Source organism: Rhinatrema bivittatum, unplaced genomic scaffold, assembly GCF_901001135.1.
Source record: "Rhinatrema bivittatum unplaced genomic scaffold, aRhiBiv1.1, whole genome shotgun sequence".
NCBI lineage: Eukaryota > Metazoa > Chordata > Amphibia > Gymnophiona > Rhinatrematidae > Rhinatrema > Rhinatrema bivittatum.
The window spans coordinates 650,297-673,105 of NW_021820313.1; the positions used below are offsets into that span (position 1 = coordinate 650,297).

Genomic DNA, 22,809 nt, shown 5'->3' on the forward strand with positions numbered 1-22,809 from the left:
TATTGCCCTCTCATCTGGGATTTCAGCTGAAGGTGGTGACCCGGATCCACATAAATTGAACCCATGAAGCTACCAACTTTATTCCCAAAGCTGCATTCCTAGGTTATGAGCCCAAATCATGCACAGCTTGGACTGTAGATGAGAACTCTAGTTTTACCTCTCCAAAACGCCCTGTGGGGATAGGTGCCAAATCCTAAACCCTGCGGGAACTCATCTCTCTTTAAACAGGATTGAAAGCATTTTTTTTTTGCCCAGGGATGTTTGCAAGACTTCTGTTTAGAGCTGCACAACATGCCTGGAGATTATACTGATGGATGCTAGGAGCATTAATGGGGGTGGGTTTTATAGTGGTTTTGTAAAATATGAGGCTTTTGTTGTATTTTTTTAGCTTAGGTTATGATGCCCTTGTCCTTCCCTCAGTGAGAGTGGAGGTGGGCACCAGGCTAAGTGTTAGGGCTATTATCTTATGTATGTTTTGTTATAGTGAGATTAGATTGGTTTTTTGGGGGTTTTTAAATAAATAAATAAATAAAGATGTTAAAGGATTAATTGTAGAAGCATTTACGTGCATAAAACATGGTTTCCAATGTACTTTTTATGTCCACTGAGGACAGGCGTTCTGGAGGGGATGGAGCTGGGATAGAGATGTGAGGAATAATAATAAGTTGTGCATTGTTTCTCTGTTCCTAATGAGGAAGAACAAGCAGGAGACTTCCTTGGTTAAGATATGCACATGCCAAGTACCACATCGATATCAGGCACTGTGATGGATGTGTACTCAGGGCACAAGAAAGTAAATACAAGGAAAGGCAGAGGAAATACCTGATATGGTCAAAGAAGAAATGCTGGTGTGTTCAGGATAGGAAAGGTATAAAGGTGTGACTGAAGCAGATGATCAGGGGCTCGTATCTTTTGTTTGCAGAGCTGATCCCAGTCCCTTCAGAATCTTGTGGGTATGTTTAGTAAGATTCTGTAGTTGTTCTTTTACTCCTCTTGCTAATAAAACATTTTTGTTTCATTCTAAAAAAAAAAAAAAAGACTGCTCAGAATGCTTAAGAAACCAGATTAACAGATGTGACTTAATGCACATCATTTTTTATTTTAAAAAAGTCTGCATGGACATTACCCTTGGAGCAGGTATAACTCTGAGATTTGTGTGCATGTACTTGGCCCATTACATGAAGATTTTCAAAGCCGGCTTACACACCTAAGTTTACAGGAGCTGCAGGTGGCCTTTGCTGCTACGTGAGCTGTTACCAGGGCCGGTGCAGGAGTATTGGGTCCCTTAGGAGAAGCTTTAATCCCACGCCCTCCCCCCTTACACACCTGCCTGTCGGGGGCAGCTGCCCTCTCTCACCTCAATCCTTTTGCTCTCCTCTCACCCTCTGCCAAGTCCCGCGCCCCCCCCCCCCCCCGCTTCCTTCTTCTCCCTGTCCTCAGTGCCCAGCATCTCTTCTCCCTGCCCTCTCCCCCGTTCAGCACCTTTTCTCTCTTCTTCTCCATCCCCCAGCATCCTCCTGTTTCTCCCCTTCACTCCCGCTCAGCACACCAGCACCACCCAAATCTCTTTGCCCCCTATTTTTCAGTGCCCATCAACATCTTCTCTCACTCCACCCTTTATCTGCCTAGAATCCTCTGTTTCCCTGAACCCCACAATTGCCCTGCCCACCCTCTCTGTCTCCATTGCTTTCTATTTTGGAGCTGTGTCTTTACAGTGGGTTAGATGGCATCTAGCCATCTAGCTCGCCTAATGGAAGAACCGGTCCTGCCAGTTACAAAGTTAATTTCTCTTCTGTTGCTATGGTAAATTGCCTTGGGTCATCTCTTCAAAGAAGATGGTGTAGAAGAAAGAGGAGCAGAGTTGGCTCAGAAGATAGGTGGGACGATGACGTGAGTTCCAGGAATGATGACAGCCTGGTTTTACTGCTGGTTATGGACTGGGGCATTTCTTTTTTTTTTTTTTTTGTAAAGCTGTAGAAGCTCCTCCACCCATTACGGGAAAAGCTGTTCGCTGAGAGAATCTTCTCCTTCTTCCGATATTTATTTATTTAAAGTTTTTGTATACCGACATTCGTTAGGAAAACATCACATCGGTTTCCATGTAACATAAAATGGCCAACAGGGCTTTACAATGAAACTGATAAGAGAACTGGGTAAGGGGGAAGAGGGGGGGAAAACAAAGGAATACTGTACAAATTGATAAGCGTAATAAAATGGCTAGATATATGCAATGAAAACATTATATACAAGTAAATTATTTACAATAAAATTAGGGGGAAGGGGTTAGAAAGGAGAAAGGGGGAGATCGGTAGTACGCTTGAGGGGCAAGGGGAGGGGTGTAAGGGAAAGGAGTGACCAGCAGAGGGGTTCATGTGTAGGCTCGTGTAAAGAGCCAGGTCTTGAGATTTTGTCTGAATTTCTTGGAGCAGGTCTCAAGGCGTAGGTGGGTGGGGATAGAGTTCCATAGAGAGGGTCCAGCTAGGGATAGGGCACGTTGTTTGGTGGTTGTTAGGTGGAAGAGTTTGGGAGAAGGAGTGTGAATATTTGCTGTGTAGGGTGTTCTGGTAGGTCTGGAGGAGAAACGGATGTGTAAGCTGTCTGAGAACCAGAGCATGTCAGTGTTGTGGATGGCTTTATGTATGAGGGTGAGAGTTTTAAACTGAATTCTGGCTGTGATGGGGAGCCAATGAAGTTGTTTGAGAACAGGTGTGATGTGCTCTTTTCTACGGGAGCCAGTTAATATGCGTGCAGCTGCGTTTTGAAGTAGCTGAAGGGGGGCAAGGCTGTTCTTCGAGAGACCTAGGAGTAAAGCGTTTGAGTAGTCTATTTTGGATAATATAAGGGCTTGTAGGGCAGTTCTAAAGTCATTGAAATGCGGTCAATGTTTCGGTCTGAATTTTCGACAGGCACTGTGTATGAAGATCGGCATGCTGCGTGGCTGAAAGTGGATCGTATGCGCGGAATTGCCAACCACATCTTCCAAAAACATCCGTTTTTATCACGGCCTAAAGCAAACACATTCTTTCTGCCGGCTAAAAGTCCACTAACATACATGATCTTTACCCAAGTGTTTGAAAAATGTATCACTTATGTATAAATATATATCTCAAATACATCTTTTCTTGTGTTGGATCAGAGGCTAGCATTAAAAAAAACAAACCACACTAAAATCACTTAAACCTGTGTCGCTCTCCTCCTGTGCCCTCACGGTGGGGGTGTGAGTTGGGGGTCGCTTGGGTTAAGTCTTGACCAACCTGTTGCAGCTCTGGGTCTGTTTCCAGGGGATGGAAAGCTTCAGGGTCCTTTGGGATTCTGGCTGGTCTTTGCACAAGAGGTGGTCTTCCAACAAATAAAACCTTATGTCAAGTTCTGCTTCCTCAATGGGAATGATTTGACATAGAGCATGTTTCTTTGCCGATGAATCCATGAATGTTCAAACTACTCATTTGCAAGCACCACATTCTTAGGATCTCCTCTTTCTTCAGGTTCTCCAAAATAATGGCTCTAAGGTCTTCTTATCTCTGGGGGACAACCCCTTGTACCTGTTTTCCAATGTTCTGTCCTGATCTCCTTATGCCTGCTTGCTGTGCCAGGTGGGCACGCTCTCCTTTCATCTCAATCAGGTCGACATCAGAAGAAAGTGTCTGGGTGGAAATGGATCATACTTTGTTGGTAAGCAATCTCATGGATCTTTGCTCTTAGATTTTAATGAGCCATTCACAGTTTCACTGTACCGGCCACGTGTACTTAACATGCGCATGGCTTAAGTTAAGGTAAGCATATGTTACTGGCAGGATCAACTGGGTCAGGTGCTCCGCTATGGATTCTAGAAGCTCCCCAATTTACCGCAGACCAGAGGGCCACGCACTGGACAGGGACCCACATTATGCTCTGAGGTGGAAGGAGGGCTTTAGCGCAGCTCAGAACCTCCTCTCCCAGCTGCCACCAGACTGGAGGAGGAGCGATCCCATGTTCTCCAGCCCTCAAAGTGGGGAGGTGGGGGAGACAAGCTGTCACGAAAGCTGGAAGAACACATGCGCCGAGTGACAGGGATTCAACATTGTCCTCGGCTCAGCTTCTGGGAAAAGGGGCCGATCCCGCGCCTGTGCTCTGAGCTGCCGGATGCCTGAGTCTTGCTGTACAGAAAATGGACCTGGGAGTGGCTCTTCCTCCTGCCACAAAGTCCACTGGAGAGGACCTCAAGGGGCAGGAGGAACCCCCTTCACCTGGGAACTAGACTAGCTGGCCCCTAAGGCACTCCCCTGAGATGCCAGATCATGGCAGAAAAGGCTCACTTGCTGGAGTCAATCCATGTCATGTGCACTACCTACTGTTCTGTCAGGTCTTACTTGATTTATATATATATTTTTTTCACTCCACCTTCCACTAACATCCCTTTTATGTCTGTCTCTTGCAAGCTTGAATTCTGCCTCGCTTTTGGCCACAATAGCCAGAGCCCTTGCTTTCCCGCGGCAGAATTTTCAAGATTCTGGGGCAAGTGTTGGCAAATTTTTCAAAATTCTGTGACAATTCTGTGGCAAGCTTGCATAATTTTGCATATATTTGCAATTTAAATAATGCATTTTTAACTATAAAAATAAAGTCACTTTCTCACCTTTGTGTCCAGTTAATTAGTCCTGGGGAAATTCTGCGCCATTCTCCGTTAACTCCATGCCGGGGTCGCCTCTGCTATTTTCTGCGCAGGGGGAAATTCTGTGCTCTGCAGTAGCGCAGAACTCTGGCATGTTGCGAACGGAGCTCGTCCCGCATGTGCCGCGGGACACGCTCCGTTTGTAGTGAAGATGAAGGCCCGGCACACCGTTCGCTATAAAAAGGGAAGGTCCCCGTGTGCTGCAGGACATGCTCTGTTTGCGGCGAAATTGAAGGCCCAGCGCGCCATTCGCGGCGAAGATGAAGACTTGGGCGCGCCATTCACGGTGAAAAGGGAAGACCCCATGTGCCGCGAATGGCACGCCCGAGTCTTCATCTTTGCCGCGAACAGAGCGTGTCCTGCAGCACACGGGAACCATCCCTTTTTGCCGCAAACGGCACGCCGGGCCTTCATATTTGCCGGGAACGGAGCACATTCCATGGCACACGTAGGATGCGCTCCATTCGTGGCATGCCGGTGAGAGAGAATGTGTGTGTGAGAGAGAGAGGAGGGGAGGGTGAGAGAGAGCATGGGAGGTAAGAGGGGGTGGGGGGTTGCCGGTGAGAGAGAATGTGTGTGTGTGAGAGAGAGGAGGGGAGGGTGAGAGAGAGCATGGGAGGTAAGGGGGGGTGGGGGGTTGCCAGTGAGAGAGAATGTGTGTGTGTGTGAGAGAGAGGAGGGGAGGGTGAGAGAGAGCATGGGAGGTAAGGGGGGGTGGGGGGTTGCCGGTGAGAGAGAATGTGTGTGTGTGAGAGAGAGGAGGGGAGGGTGAGAGAGAGGAGGGGAGGGTGAGAGAGAGCATGGGAGGTAAGGGGGGGGGGGGTTGCCGGTGAGAGAGAATGTGTGTGTGAGAGAGAGGAGGGGAGGGTGAGAGAGAGCATGGGAGGTAAGGGGGGGGGGTTGCCGGGTGAGAGAGAATGTGTGTGTGAGAGAGAGGAGGGGAGGGTGAGAGAGAGCATGGGAAGTAAGGGGGGGGTGGGGGGTTGCCGGTGAGAGAGAATGTGTGTGTGAGAGAGAGGAGGGGAGGGTGAGAGAGAGCATGGGAGGTAAGGGGGGGTTGCCGGTGAGAGAGAATGTATGTGTGAGAGGGTAGGGGGTGTGGGGGAGTGGAAGGAGAGAGAGAACATGGTTGGTAAGAGGGGGGTATGGGGATGCTTGCGGGTGGGTTTCAGAGAGAGGGAGCCTATATGAGGGGAGGGGTATGGGGGGAGGGGAGGGTGACAGAGCAGGAGGGTGTGAGAGAGAGCATGGGGGAGGTAAGAGAGGGTGGAAGGGGGGGGATGCTTGAGTGTGGGTTTCAGAGAGAGGGAGCCTATATGAGGAGATTGTGAAGGAGTGTGTATGTGTGTGAGAGATTGGGAGCTCGTGTATATGAAAAAGGGATTGTGTGTATGTGAGGGTGCTAGCCTGTGTGAAGGGATTGTGTATGTGTGAGACAGAGCCTGTGTGAAGGGCTGAGTGAGAAAGACAGTGTGGGTGTGTATGCAAGAGAGAGGGCTCTGTATGAGGGGATATGTGTGTGTGAGAGAGTGAGGGAGCCTGTAAGAGGGTGTGTGTCTGTGGAAAGGACACTTACAGTGAATTTAAAATTCTGCAACTTTAAGTAATAACCTTTTTCTGTAATAATTTAAAATGTAATTACTTAAAGATTGGTTAAATGGACCCTAATAAATATAACAAGTAGTGATTATAAAGGAAGAAAGACCTGTTATATGAATGTCATCAAAATCATATGGAATCTGGATGTACCTTCATACGATGCTGATAAAGCTATCGTGACTGTAAAACCTGTGTATAGGTTTCAAAAATCATTAGGTACCCCAGTTGGTATTTTGAATGCACTTTCCTGTGACGTTCACGGACCACTGTAAACAAATAGCTAGAATGATCACATACGTACTGCTTGTAATGTCACTTATCTCAAAGGTTGTGGGTCTTGCCTCAGCCGACACCCAGATGTTTCGGAGGCTAACTCCTTCTTCAAGGGCTGGATATTCGCAAGAAAAACCCGTATACTCTTTGATTGTTGTAGCAGTGATGATTCTTCTAGTGAGCTTTGATTGTAGAAACAGTGTATCAAATGAAACACTAACAAAGTGTGCAAGAAGACATCTTTCAGTTATTGAAATTAACAATTAACTAGGCTGTACTGTGAGAAAGATACATACTTGACCGTTATAGCAGTAGTCTTCAGTCTGATCTAGACTTGATAGACTGTGTGGCAGTCCAAAATGCTCCGCTAGAAAAAATTGAAATGGCCATATAGATATTGACATTGTTTCTAAATCGAGCAACCACAGTTGTAACTTTTACCATGTTTAGACCTCAAACTGTTGTAAAACCAACTCGTTGGTTAACGATAATTGGAGAGATACTCACTGCGGGTCGGCTACTGCATTCATGGCTGCTGCAATGGTGGAAAAACGCCGGCTCAAAACGCCATTTTTAAAGGGGGGAGACATCAACGGAAGGGGCGGAGCTCTGATGACTCGGCATCTGACGTAGCTACTTACGTTTGCTACTACAAAGGACGCAAGACCGCCGATTGAAACCGCCATTTTTAAAGAGGGGAATCCTAAGTCAAAGGGGCGGGGTTATAGAGCGTCGCATAGTGCGTGCTGGCTTGTGCCAGATGTAATATACTGAATGAAGTGCCATTGAGCAAGATTTTAAATAAGCGATTGCCATTCAATTTTATCATTCAGACCATGTGGTTCTAAAGTGTTCAAGCGGAAAATCCAGGCGTTTTCTTGTGTGTTTAATGTCCGGGCTCGATCGCCTCCTCTCCAGGACTGTCGGATATGCTGGATGATAACCCATGTTAAATCATTGAAGGAATGATGAAAATCGATGCAGTGCTGTACTATTGGTGCCCTAATATCTTGATGAAAAATTCTGCTTTTATGTTCTGTGAGGCGAGTCCTTATTTTTCTTTTAGTCCTGCCGATGTATATTTTGGGACATGGGCACTGCAATGCATAGACAACAAACTCTGTATTACAATTTACATCTCCATTAATATTGACAGTGTAGCCCGTAGTGGGGTGGTGCCAGGTGGTACCAGAATGGGCTTGTGAACAGAAGATGCAATTGCCACATGGTAATTGTCCCTTCAATGCACTCGGTATTGGATCTGGTGTTGAAGCCCTGATGACGTATTGTCTAATGTTCTGCCCTCTGGAGTATACAAACATCGGAATTTGTTGAAAAACTGGGTGTGGACTTAAGACATGCCAATATTTTAACAGGATATGTTTGATCTGTGACGAGAATTGTGTGTGCTGTAAGACACAGACAAAATCCACATCATCCGGTTTATGTTTGTACTGCAAAAGAGCATCTCTATCCGAAAATATAGCTCTTTTATAGGCTCGTTGAATTACATGCTTAGGATAACCTCTAGTCACAAAACGCATAGACAGACTATTTGCTTGTTTGAAAAATTCTTCAGATTCAGAGCATAGTCGTTTAATACGAAAGAACTGTCCCACTGGAAGACCTTCTTTGAACTTTCTAGGATGATGGCTATCAAATCGTAGAAAATTGTTCCTGTCTGTAGATTTTCTAAATAATGTGGTATGCAAGGAGGAATCCCGTTTGAGAATCATAATATCTAAATAAGATATAAAATCTTGATGGTAATTCAACGTGAATTTGAGATTGGGATGTGCTTGGTTCAGCCACTGATGAAACTGGATGAGTGTGGCCTCTGTTCCTGTCCATATGAAAAAGATATCGTCGATGTATCGAGACCACTGTAGAATATGACTGAAAAATGGTGAAGTGTATACCATGATTTCTTCGAAAGTGGCCACAAAGAGATTGGCAACGTCTGGGGCTAATGGAGAGCCCATTGCCACACCGTGTATCTGCAAATAATAACCCTGCTCAAATGCAAAATAATTATGATACAGAATCATTTCTGACAGTTTAATAAGAAAAGCAGAAGGGATCCTATGTGGACGAGGCCTGTGAACCAGAATGTCTGTAATTAACTTGAGGGCTTCTGTTTGTGGTATATTAGTGTACAAGGCCTCTATATCTAGAGTTACTAGGAGGCTTTGGGTTGGTAAATGACGGATTTTTGCCAACTTGTTTAACATGTCAGAGGTATCTTGAATGAATGACTGTGCTAACGATACTTGAGGTTGAAGAAAATGATCAATGAACTTGGCTAATGGCTCGAGTATGGAGCCATTGGCTGAAATGATGGGACGACAGGGCGGATGAGTGAGTCTTTTGTGTATTTTTGGGACTCCATAGATTACTGGAGTCCTCGGGTGAGATACCTGCAAGAAATTAAATTCACGCGTGGTAAGATACCCCTTTTGTTGGGCCACTGTGAGGAGTTGTTGAATTTTTTCTTGTAATGCTGGTGTGGGGTCAACTGCTAATGGTTGATAGAATTTTTTATCTTGTAACTGTTGGAGTATTTCATGTCTATATTCTTGTGTGTCCATTATCACTACTGCTCCTCCCTTGTCTGCTGGTTTGATGGTAATAGCCTTATTGGAAGCTAAAGATGACAGAGCTAACCGTTGATCATGAGACAAATTATAGAATGTGTGAGACTTCTTCTTTTCTAATGTGACGATGTCCTGAAGGACTAAGGTTTGATATGCCTTAATTTGTTCATCGATGGGTCCGGGCGGGATCCATCTTGACTTATTTTTTAGGATAGAGATATCAGGAGTCATTGGAATATCTTGAAAAAAATGACGAATCATGAGAGAACGGAAGAATCTGTAAAGCGATATGCGGCAAGTGAACGGGTCATGTAAATTAGTCGGAACAAAGGATAACCCTTTGTTGAGAACTGACTCTTCTTGTGATGTAAGAGTGTAGTTGGATAAATTAACTACTGAGGATGCATTTGAGTCTGAGACCGTGTGAACGGTTTGTGCCATTCCACGTCGTCCTCTCGAGCTTGGTTCTTCTTGCCTGGAGTGCGTCTGGTTTTGAACTTGGACCTTCCTTTGTCTAAAAAAGTGGTACTTTGTGGTCGATGATTTTGGTCGTCAGACCCACTTGAAGATTCCTCCGTTCCTGAAAAAGCAACTCTTCTGGGTTTATTAATTTGTTGATCTGATTTTTCTTGCTTCTCTCTTTTGTTCTTCTTGTCCTTTTTGCTCGGCCAGGAATATATATGGCCCTCGGCATAATCTGTTTTATCTCTGTTTAACTTATTAATTTTGTAACTTTTAATGTCTGTTTTAAATTTGTCCATGTCTGTTTTTAATTTTTCTAAGGAAGATTCAATTATATCAAGTGTTGTGCTCTGTTTGTACTCATCTTCTATAACCACTAACTCCGCGTTGATTTCTTCTGAAGTGATTTTGGTGTATTCTATTATGAGTAGCATGAGATCAAGGGAACATTTATTAAGGATAGCATGCCATTTGGAGAGGAACTCCGTTCTCTCGGTGAACATAAGTGGCTCCTTCCTGATCCTTAAACCCCGTGGAATTAATTGCTGCTTAATGTATTCGATGAGGGTGACACCATGTAACTCCGCTCTGATTCTTCGCTTATTGAGTTTGATAATGTCCTCGAAGAGAACTGTGGATGTCGGAGCAATTGGTGTGACAATTGGGCTTCAACACCAGATCCAATACCGAGTGCATTGAAGGGACAATTACCATGTGGCAATTGCATCTTCTGTTCACAAGCCCATTCTGGTACCACCTGGCACCACCCCACTACGGGCTACACTGTCAATATTAATGGAGATGTAAATTGTAATACAGAGTTTGTTGTCTATGCATTGCAGTGCCCATGTCCCAAAATATACATCGGCAGGACTAAAAGAAAAATAAGGACTCGCCTCACAGAACATAAAAGCAGAATTTTTCATCAAGATATTAGGGCACCAATAGTACAGCACTGCATCGATTTTCATCATTCCTTCAATGATTTAACATGGGTTATCATCCAGCATATCCGACAGTCCTGGAGAGGAGGCGATCGAGCCCGGACATTAAACACACAAGAAAACGCCTGGATTTTCCGCTTGAAACACTTTAGAACCACATGGTCTGAATGATAAAATTGAATGGCAATCGCTTATTTAAAATCTTGCTCAATGGCACTTCATTCAGTATATTACATCTGGCACAAGCCAGCACGCACTATGCGACGCTCTATAACCCCGCCCCTTTGACTTAGGATTCCCCTCTTTAAAAATGGCGGTTTCAATCGGCGGTCTTGCGTCCTTTGTAGTAGCAAACGTAAGTAGCTACGTCAGATGCCGAGTCATCAGAGCTCCGCCCCTTCCGTTGATGTCTCCCCCTTTAAAAATGGCGTTTTGAGCCGGCGTTTTTCCACCATTGCAGCAGCCATGAATGCAGTAGCCGACCCGCAGTGAGTATCTCTCCAATTATCGTTAACCAACGAGTTGGTTTTACAACAGTTTGAGGTCTAAACATGGTAAAAGTTACAACTGTGGTTGCTCGATTTAGAAACAATGTCAATATCTATATGGCCATTTCAATTTTTTCTAGCGGAGCATTTTGGACTGCCACACAGTCTATCAAGTCTAGATCAGACTGAAGACTACTGCTATAACGGTCAAGTATGTATCTTTCTCACAGTACAGCCTAGTTAATTGTTAATTTCAATAACTGAAAGATGTCTTCTTGCACACTTTGTTAGTGTTTCATTTGATACACTGTTTCTACAATCAAAGCTCACTAGAAGAATCATCACTGCTACAACAATCAAAGAGTATACGGGTTTTTCTTGCGAATATCCAGCCCTTGAAGAAGGAGTTAGCCTCCGAAACATCTGGGTGTCGGCTGAGGCAAGACCCACAACCTTTGAGATAAGTGACATTACAAGCAGTACGTATGTGATCATTCTAGCTATTTGTTTACAGTGGTCCGTGAACGTCACAGGAAAGTGCATTCAAAATACCAACTGGGGTACCTAATGATTTTTGAAACCTATACACAGGTTTTACAGTCACGATAGCTTTATCAGCATCGTATGAAGGTACATCCAGATTCCATATGATTTTGATGACATTCATATAACAGGTCTTTCTTCCATTACTTAAAGATTGTCATGTAAATTGTGTTATTTTGACCAATATAAAGTTTGCAGAGTTTTCAGTTTTGGGGCGCAGAATTCCCCCAGGAGTAACTCTCCTCCACTCACGATTTCAGCAGACGGCCTACTGGATGCAATTAGAGAGGTTGGATGTTATTTTTACTACACAGTAAGAAAAAGAGCAGAACACTTCAAAAAGAAATAGCAGAATAAGAGAAAATATGGGGGAAGCACCCACACAGAAAAAAATAATTTAGAAAACTGTAATTAAACAAAATAAAAAAATGTAAAAAATGAGTAAAAAGGCAACGGAGAGATTCATACAAACACTGCTGTGTATGCTGCAGAAGACAGTGGTGGTAAAAAAAAAAGTAGTCATAACTTTGAATCGTTAAAAAAAAAACTCTAAAATGTTTTTTTTTAAAAAATAGCAAAATATCCAAAATACCTCTATTATAAACAAGACAAATATTGAAATAGAAACTGAAAAAGATATCACACTGGTGACTGCGGTTCACTTAGATGTCGGAGGTTTGCATTTCCTAGTCTGACACTGAAATGGCGGGGGTGCAGGCTCTGAATTTGCTCAAGGTTGGGAGTAATTATTACACGGACTTGCGAGGTTTGGTGTAAAATCTGCACTGAGATTCAAGCTGTTAACTCTAAACGTGTGCCAGATAAGCTCTGGGTGATTTAATCACATATTCCCCCTGCTGAGGCTGATTTGGGGTGAGTTTCCATCATGCTATCCGGCTCCCTCTGGCAGTGAAAGTCTTACATTTTGCCGGATAAGTCATAGCCATACTGTTTTACAGCCCTATTACTGTCAGCCATATGATATCTTTTCGAATTTGGTTTTTCAATTCCTTTATTCATATTCATCTTCTGTTTACAGTCGAGTTCTTTTGGATAATTTGGTGGCTTGTTAATAAAAAAAATCTTGTTCGAGTGTTTTTTCGGTGATTCAAGCTATGCTTTCATTTTTAGCACTTGTCTTCCACACCATGGCGTTTGTATGAACCCACCTGTGGAAGTCTCACTTTTTAAATTTTGCTTTGTGTAATGAAAGTTTTCTGTGTGGGTGTTTCTCCCATATTTCCTCTAGAAGAGGACCCAGTCTTCTTGGGTATGAATGTGAGTGTGAACGGCTGTCTCTGTGTTCATTTATGAAAACACAATTGATTGATGCGATATTGTTTGAGCCTGTTGAATCTGTACTGCTGCAGATGCACGGAGGCTGTGCTTTTGGTTCGCACAGTCATGCACTATGACTCCTCTATACATAAAATTTAAAAAAAATGAAACGAACAGCCTGGATGCTTTTGTTTCTCATAGTAATAATAAGCATTGGGAGGAAGATTCAGTAAGACGGAAGCGCTAGTCGCCTATTCTACAAACCAACAATTTTTCCCGTCTCAAGTGCTCTTGCGCACCCCGAGATTTCAGCGGAAGGTGCTGACAATTCCACCTAAAAGGGAACTCATGGATCTACCCAACTTTATTCCCAAAACTACAAATCGTGCACAGCTCACACCATCGACTAGAATTCTAGTTTTACCTTTCCAAAGCCCAATCCAGAAAGGAAGTCATCTGAAGGTTTTATTTTGTATGGACCGGTCAGGCAAGGCTCGGCAGTGGGGAAACGGGAGCCGAGCGCGCAAGGTATGCGCGCGCCCCGAGAGATCTGCATTCTGACATTGGGTGTGCCAGTGCTCGGGGCACAGCCAGTGCCAGAATTGCAAGAGCCACACCTGGCCCGATGGAGGCAGGGTGGGGGTTAGGGAACGTCAGGGCTCAGGAATGTCGTTTTCTGGAACGTTCTCCGCGCTCACAGGCGGGCTCCGTCCCTATATAAGGGGGCGCCCGCGGACCGCACCTACCAGAGCGGACCGGAGTTACTGTTGGAAGGATCACCCATTACAAGCGGCAGACAGAGGCTCCCTCATACGGCGCACCGAGGCCTACGATAGATTTAGCGCGTTTTATTCTATCGGCCCCCATGGAACATTTGCAAGATCTCCTGCGCTTCATTAGAAGCTTCTGCGATTGGTTTCAGCAGAGCAGAAGACCCGAGCCTTCCATCCACTATGAGCCCATTACCAATAATTATGTGACGATGCATATCTACCAGAGCAACCTGTATTATAACGGGAGCGAGGCAGGGCTGGGGGGCTCTGGAAATCGCGCTGAAGACGTGATAACCTACATAGAGCCCCGGAATAAAGGGCCGGGCGCAGCCTCATGAATAAAGGGCCGGGCGCAGCCTCATGAAAGGCGTTTGGAGGCTCCAAAGATTCTCCGAACCCCAGGATGACGTAGGTTTTCGGTGTCTGTGTTTCTATTTATCGTTTAATAAAAATATTTTTCAAGTAATTTCATGGTATATTGGATTTTCTAAGCTTGCATAAGGAAGGATTCATAAGTGTGGTGCTGCAGGTCAGCAGAGGAGACTCAGCACAGAGTGACTGCACTAAGCTGAGGGAGAAGTAATTTCTGCTCTCTGTTGTCCTGCAGGGTTCTGTGGTTGCCTTTAAGAATAGACATAGTTTACAAAGTAACTTTACTGGGCTAGTATTTATTTATTTATTGCTTGAGTCTATTTGTTTTTATTTACTGGGCTAGTATTTATTTATTTATTGCTTCAGTCTATTTGTTTATATTTATTTAAAGGGCTTTTTATACCGCTTTTGCAACTAAAAAGTGGTGCCAGAGGTAGCACCAACATCACCTCAGGCCAGGGGTCCACCTCCATAACAAAAAGTACTGTTACTACCGGCACTACCAAAAACTAAAGAGGGAAACCAAATCACAGAACTACTAAGGCTAAAGGTCCTGGAAGCATTAGAGGCTGATGGTGTTTTAAGGCTCTGAGGGTTAACCCATGAGGAAGCTTTCATTGTGAAACACTGCCAGTGTTGTGCTTTTTTGAAGGTGGCTGTTTTACATACTTTTCAAAAAACACTTGAAAAATGTTGTTTCAAAGGTGAATGATGAACAGACCGGGTGGTCCATGTCTTATCGGGCACGACACACTGACCGGCTTGCTGACACCTTTCAATGAGTTTATTTTTTCACTGTGTTGCCGGACAAAAAAATTTTGTTTTGATTCTATAATTTAGTTGCCCTCTTTAGCTTTTGTTGTTCATTTTGTGGGATACCGTTGGATCTTTTTCTGTTTGACTAATAAAGCTAAACCTAGGAGCAATAGCAGTGTCTGCATGTTGCGTGTGGACCCTTGAGCCGAGACGAGGTTGATACCACCACCAAGGGGAGATCCCTAGTGGTCCTCGTCGTCGGGTGGTGGTGAAGGCGGAGAAGACCCAACTGGAGCTTCACCTTTACCAGCCCACGTTCCCGCAGGTTGAGCTCTTGGGTGCCGGGGCCAGCAGGACTTAGGTGTGAGTCTCTCATGTCGAGTCCAAGGAGAGGACCGTGCAGCCTCGGGCAGGCAAGGTCAAGGCAGGCGGCAGACAGATGAAACCAGGAACAGGACTGAGGTCAGGACGGGTAGCAGGCAGAGAGGATGAAGAGGCAAGCTGGAGGTCAGGGCAGGCAGAGGTCAAGCGTAGATGAAGTACCAGGCAGAAGTCCAAAACCGGGAAGTCAGTCTGAGGGCAGGAGCAGGAACGGAACCAAGGCAGGAGCATAGGAACAGGAGATTGGACCAGAACGCAGGACCAGAAAGGCAAGGCTGGAACACAGGATCAGGAACAACGCAGGTGACGCAGGACCTGTTGCTGAGGCAAAGTGCTGGAGTGAGGGCTTAGGCTACATATCCCTCAAGAGGAACCCATTAATACCAATCTGGGACTCTATTGTGTTGTGATGGTAGGCCACGGCACCACACGGCCAGCCACATTTACCCCAAGCCAGTCCAGCCCTTCTTTCGGTGCCCCGGAGCCACCACTGCCACTTCCTGCCCACGCGACAGTAACTTCGGTCACCTCTGGTAGGTGCCCTCTGCGTGCACCCCCTTATATAGGGACGAAGCCCACCTATAAGCACAGAGCACGTTCCAGGAGAAAAACAACCTTCCTGAGCCCTGACGTTCCCTAACCGCCACCCTGCCTCCATCGAGCCAGGTGTGTCTCTTGCAATTCTGGCACTGGCTGTGCCCCGAGCATTGGCGGGAAACCCCCGCTCCAGAGACAGAACGCGGATCTCTCGGGGCTTTGCGCATACCTTGCGAGCTCGGTTCCCGTTTCCCCACTGGCGAGCCTTGCCTGACTGGTCCATATGAAATAAAAGCTTTGAGACGACTTCCCTTCTGGATTGGGCTTTGGAAAGGTAAAACTAGAATTCTTGTCGACAGTGCGAGCTGTGCACGCCTGCTTCGGTTCCTCTTAGGCGTGAGCGTGTGGCTCTTTGCAACTTAAAGGGGCCACAGTGGGACAGCCCTGGATGTCCACGTCAGCAGGAAAGGCCTGTTTAAGGCAGCTCCTCGATCTCCCGAGATGAATAAGTGAGACCATGTTTCCCTTGTGTCTGCGCACAGGTTTGCTGCACCTGGAGGAGATTACCTTCCACGTGACTGAGAGGGCTGTACACCCAGTTGTCGTCAAGTTACTGTGGTTGCAACTGCACTCCCCCACTATCAGTTGGGAGACCCTCCAACTTAGTAAATGGAGTTCCTTCTGCCAAGATTGCCTCCAGTCTGTCTCACGACCTCCCATGGTGTTTCTTGCTGCCACCGTTCCATACCTGCTTCCACAGTACACTAACTTTTCTGATGTCTTCTTGAAGGAAAAGGCAGAGATCCTCCCTGAACACCGCCCCTACAACTGTGCCATCAACTTGAGCCCCGACGCTGTCCGAGGCAGGTCCCCACTGGATTCCTCTGCCTCTGTCCTTTCCACCAGCATCCACCTCCGAGGCAGGTTCCCACTGGATTTCTCTGCCTCCTTTCCCCCACCTCCGAGGCAGGTCCCCACTGGGTTCCTCTGCCTCCTTTCCACCAGTATCCACCTCCGAGGCAGGTCCCCACTGGATTCTTCTGCCTCCTTTCCCCCACCTCCGAGGCAGGTTCCCACTGGATTTCTCTGCCTCCTTTCCCCCACCTCCGAGGCAGGTCCCCACTGGATTCGTCTGCCTTCTTTCCCCCAGTGTCCACCTCCGAGGCAGGTCCCCACTGGGTTCCTTTGCCTCCTTTCCCCCAACATTCACCTCCAAGGCATGAGTCTCAGACTCATTTCCAAACCAAAATAATAGTGTGAATGAAGTATGAATGAATTTCAGGCCAATGCAATAAAGTGTACTTATAAAATATACATTCTTGGCATTATGCTCCCACTAGAGGTGGCGCTGTGTCTGTTGTATTCCACTACCGGAACTATATACATACACAGATTAAAATATACAGGCCCTGGAGTGGGTGTTGTGATTGTAGTAGTAACATTTCGATGCCAAAAATCGGCATGTGGCCAAGGCACTCATTTAAAGCGGCAAATGTAATGCATGCTTGTCTGTGATTCTGCAAGTGCCAGTATTCTTCATTGCAATACTACTACTAAATATTAAAGTAAGAATAAGAAAGCAGAATCATGCAAAACAAACAAAAAAAAGGCCTTCAGAGATAATAAAAAAAAAAAAAAACTGAGCACCCAGCAGTTGTATATTTCTCAAAGCTTTTTTTTTTGCATGATTCTGCTTTCTTACTCCTACTTTAGGATCACAAGCATTACATATGCCGCTTTAAATGGCTGCCTTGGTCATGCAGCAATTTTTCGCATCGAAGTGTATACTCGTTGCACTAGCCTGGGTGCAGTGCAGTGCAGAGTATTGCATTGGCCAGTGTGAAAGATGTGTGAATGGGCAGTAGCCATGGTTGAAGCCTTGACGTTGGCGCTACTGCTCACAAGTGAACAACTTGTGCTAATTCAACCAGACTGAATGTTTTATGAAAGTGTATGAGTGAGTGCCATACTAAAAACACTGAATTTCCTAGCATGTAGCCAGATGGACTCAGGACCAAGGGTATTGTGCTCTCCTGATAGCAGATGGGAGACAGAGTCAGATTTCAAAGCTGTCGTCACCCTACATATACCCGTGCAGCATGCTTAGCTCTTCAGTATTTCTCCGTCTTCACAGCAGATGTGGACACTATTCCACACACTAGAATACTGTTAACAATTACAGCAAAAAGAGAGAAATTTACCTTTAAGAAAATAGTCCCACTTCGCCTGCGGTGAAATCTAAGGGGTGGATTTCAAATGCCCTGCGCGCATAAATCCGGCCAGATTTATGCGCGCAGGGCCCTCGCGTGCCGGCGCGCCTATTTTGCATAGGCCGCCGGCGTGCACAGAGCCCCAGAACGCGCGGAAGTCCTGGGGCTTTGTAAAAGGGGCATGTCGGGAGCGTGTCGGGAGCGTGTCCTATATGACACGGCGTTGTGGTGCCGGCCCGGGGGCGTGGTCGAGGCCTCCGGACCAGCCCCCGGATTGCGTGATGGCGTGCCAGCAGTCCGCTGGCGCGCGCAGATTTACGTCTGCTTTTAGCAGGCGTAAATCATGCAACAAAGGTAAGGGTTTTTTTTTTTAGTTAGGGCTGGGGGGGGGGGGGGGGTTAGGTAGGGGAAGGGAGGGGAAGGTGGGGGGAGGGCGAAGGAAAGTTCCCTCCGAGGCCGCTCTGAAATCGGAGCGACCTCGGAGGGAACAGGCAGCGCGCGCGCTGGGCTCGGCGCGCACAGGTTGCACAAATGTGCACCCCCTTGCACGCGCCGACCCCGGATTTTATAAGATACTCGCGGCTATGCACGTATCTTATAAAATCCAGCGTACTTTTGTTCGTGCCTGGTGCGCAAACAAAAGTACGAGATCGCGCACATTTTTAAAATCTACCCTTAAGTGTCCCTCCCCCAGTTGAGAATTCCTGAGGTGATTTCCGAGATCCCTTAGAGGTGAGCCTTGGTCCGGTAGCCAGTCCCCGGCGTGGACGTAGCACCCAGGGAGGCTGAAAGGCAGCGGGTGCTGAATTGAGCGCGGTGGTGAAGGTAGTTCCCTCTCCCCCCACAGCTGGAGACCGCTCAGCCTGCGACCGGTAGGCGCCGAGACCAGGTAAAGGTAGAAATCTTCAAATTTAGATCTCCAGTCTCCAGAACTCGAATAGCTGTACCGAACGTTTCCTCCAATGAGGTTTAAAGGGTCACCGATCGGGTTGAGCTGCCCAGCTTGGGCTAGGCCCCGATCTGGTGCAAGGGTCCACATACGTGGAGACCCTCGGGGGGGGGGGGGGGCGGCATCTTGCGAGTGGGGTCGACGGCGCCATATTGCCTCCTCGATCGGCGGTACGCGTGGGGCAGGCCGGGCGGCCGATGCGCCTAACTTGTGCACGTCCATAGAGACACGCAGAGTTGTGTGCACAGCAGCGCGCACAACTGTGCACACTCTGTGCACCTAACCGGGCGCACCAAGCGCGCACAACTGAGTGCATCCGTGTGCATAGCTGCACACGCAGCCACGTATTGAGGATTTGCATGTGCACAAACTATGGCGCTGCCACCAAAGAAGGCCAAGGGACACTCCCTTTGCATAGCCTGCCATATAAGAGCCGCGCAGCCTGAATTGGAGTCCTGCCTGTGCCCACAGTGCGAAGAAGCCCAGGGGGAACTGAAGACCGGACTCCTACTGTCGGAAGGGTCCGGAACTACTGACGATGGATTCACCAGACCTATGTATCTCCGACTCGGCCTCCCCAAAGGAGGGCACCACAGGGGGCCCCTACTCCAACCCCCCCGTGGAATCAACATGGACCCAGGGACCTTCTCCTGGGTGGCATTTTTCAAAGGGCTGCAAACCTTCATTCAGGCACAACCAGCCCCTGCTGCGCACCAGGCTCAACCCATGCCGGAAGCACAAGATCTTCCCGGCGCTGCTCGGATGCCTCACGACATGACCCGCCTAACCAAGAACTTCCCTAATAGGGACCCAGACACCTCAGATGAAGAGAGTGACTCCCTGAAAGAAGGAGAAATCCCCCCCCCCAGGGATGGAACCATATCAAACTATGCTTCACCTCTTCCACAAGGACAAATTACCAGCCCTAGTCTCCCAGACTCTGAAGATGCTAGGTATTCCGGGCACTGACCCTATGGTGGAACCAAAGAAGAACCCCATCTTAGTGACTCTTCGTAAGGCCTCATGCTACTTTCCTATGATGGAAGCCACCCAGGAACTGATTGACCTGGAATGGAATGCCCCAGAGGCCAGCTTCAAAGGGGCGGCGGACCTTGGAAGTCCTATACCCTCTGGAACCTGTGGCCAAGGAGCGCTTGCGTTTCCCAAACGTTGATGCTATGGTCTGTGCAGTCTCAAAGCGAACAATGATTCCCATTGAGGGAGGATCGGCACTGATGGACACTCAGGACAGATGATTGGAGTCCATCCTTAAGCAGGCCTTCAACGCAACAGCAATGACACTGCAGATTGCTTCCTGCTGCGCACTGGTGGCACGTTCCTGTTTACTCCTCTGAGAGATATAAATACGCCTGGAGGGGAGCTGTTGGAGAGAGGAGAGGAGAGGAGTTTCAGTCCAAACCGCCGCACCTGGAAAAAGCGCTTTGAAATCTTGCTCCGGGAAGATCTACTGGTTCCGGATTGCGGAACCCAAAGGGAGGCGACCCCAGTGACGTAAGCGGAAGCGCCAGCCGCTATTTAACAAGCAGCTGGCGGCGCACCGCCTAAGCCGCGCGCTCCGGCTTAGGCCGGCGAAGGCGGTGAGGCGTCCCACTCTCCTAACTGCGAAATTGAACTGGCAGAATCTCCATATCAATTAGTTTTTGTTTCTACAGAAAAGTGAGTAGTACTTGCAGTCTCTTATTTAACTGATTTTTGCAATGCCACATATGAAACGCAAAGGAAAGGTTAGGCCAGATGCCTCAACCCTGGCCAAACCATCTCCTATACAAAGTAGACTGACAAGTTATTACCCACTCACAGGAAGAATGTCTCCGGAGTGCCTCGCTGCGGTATTGGGTGGAGAGCAAACACCCATACTGCCTGGGGATGTTAGTCTAAGTCCCGGAGCCCCCAATACTCCGTCTCCTCCTAAAAGTAACCCATGCACCAAAGATTCAGGCTCACCTAGGGAACGGATTGCGTTATCTGAATTGAGCCCGTTTGAGGAGGTCTTAGGTGCAGAGAGGTTAACATCAGAAGGAATGGGTAGGAAAGACCCCATTGACCAACTAGAGGAGCAGACAGATGGAGACAGGTCAGGTGGACCTGAAAAGAGAACTGGGAATCCTGGAGGAATGGAACTTGTGACCTTCATGGGGGATAATGCTACTCAGGATTTTTTAGGTACAATACCTTCTTCCTCTACCCCGTAGGAGATAATATCACTGTTGCCCTAAGAATCCACCAAAACCTTGATATCATAGCAGTGTCTTTACAGTGGGTTAAATGGCACATGCAGCCTTTTGGGAACATTCCCCCCCTACAAACACATTTTGGCACCCTAGGGAACCATCTAGCTCGCCTAATGAAAGAACCGGTCCTGCCAGTTACGAAGTTAATTTCTCTTCTGTTGCTATGTTGTAAATTGCCTTGGGTCATCTTTTCAAGGAAGATGGTGTAGAAGAAAAAGAAACAGAAAGGAGAGAGAGGAGCAGAGTTGTCTGAAATACGCAGAAACATAGAAATGATGGTAGAAGAAGACCGATAGGCCCATCCTGTCTGCCCAGCAAGCGTTCACACTTATTTTCTCATACTTATCTGTTACTCTGACCGCTGAGTTCAGGGCCCTTATTGGTATCTTTTTTTATTCTAATTTCCTTCCACCCCCACTATTGATGCAGAGAGCAGTGTTAGAGCTGCATCAAAGTGAAGTATAAGGCTTAATGTTTGAGGGTAGTAACTGCTGTATCGAGCAAGTTACCCCGATGTTTGTATACGCATACTGCTCAGATCAATACCTTGTTAGATGTTGCCTGGATGTAAATCCTCTTTTCCTCATTCCCCTTCTGCCAGTGAAGCAGAAAGCCACGCTGATATGCTTTCAAGGTGAAGTATCAGGCTTGATTGGTTTAGGGTAGTAACCGCCTCAACAAGCAATCTACTCCCACGCTTATTTAATTACCCAGACTGTACAATTCAGTCCGTGTTGGTTGTTGTCTGAATGTAGACCCTATTTCTTCATTCCCCTCTGCCATTGAAACAGTGAGCTGCACTGGATATGCATTCAAAGTGAAGTATCAGCTCAATTGATTAGGGGTAGTAACCGCCGCAATAAGCAAGTTACTCCCACGCTTATTTGTTTACCCAGGCTGTGCAAGTCAGTCCTTGTTGGTTGTTGTCTGAATATAAATCCTCTTTTCTTCACCCCCCTTCCGTTGAAGCAGTGAGCTGCGCTGGATATGCATTGAAAGTGAAGTAGCAGGCTTAATTGGTTTGGGGTAGTAATTGCCACAACAAGCAAGATACTCCCATGCTTATTTGTTTTCCCAGACTGTGCAACCTTGGTCGTTGCCTGAATGCAAATCATCTTTACCACATTTCCTCTTGCCATTGAAGCATAGAGCAATGTTGGAGTTGCATTAACCGAGTGAACGTTTATTGACTATGGGTTTTAATCACCAGGTATGAGCTGTCATTCCTGCGAGCCACCCCCATGCTTCTTCTCTTCATTCCCATCTTTATTTATTTATTTATTTATTTAAACTTTTTATATACCGGTATTAGTATGCATACATCATACCGGTTCACAATGTAACTATTGTGAACCGGTTCACCGGTTCACAATGTAACTATAGGCAGGCTTTATGGATCTACAGTGATTATCCCACGCCCCTTTAAAATCCTTCACAGTTTTGGTCTTCACCACTTCCTCTGGAAGGGCGTTCCAGGCATCCACCACCCTGTCCGTGAAGAAATACTTCCTGACATTGGTTCTGAGTCTTTTGCCCTGGAGTTTTAAATCGTGACCCCTGGTTCTGCTGATTTTTTTCCAACAGAAAAGGTTTGTCATTGACGTTGGATCATTAAAACCTTTCAAGTATCTGAATGTCTGTATCATATCACCCCTGCTCCTCCTTTCCTCCAGAAGATAGGTGAGACAATGACTTGAGTTCTAGGAATGATGACAGCCTGGTTTTACTGCTGGTTTTGGAGTGGGGG

The 22,809-nt window shown here is 46.7% G+C and overlaps 1 long non-coding RNA gene across 1 annotated transcript in view; it reads right to left on the reverse strand.

Annotated features, from left to right (window-relative positions):
- Nucleotides 1–834: 834 nt before the first annotated feature.
- LOC115081431 overlaps nucleotides 835–22,809 on the reverse strand; it is a 55,309-nt gene continuing 33,334 nt past the window's right edge. Inside the window, exon 5 of the long non-coding RNA XR_003853798.1 lies at nucleotides 835–1,020. This is a non-coding gene — a long non-coding RNA (uncharacterized LOC115081431). The remainder of the gene's footprint in view (nucleotides 1,021–22,809) is intronic.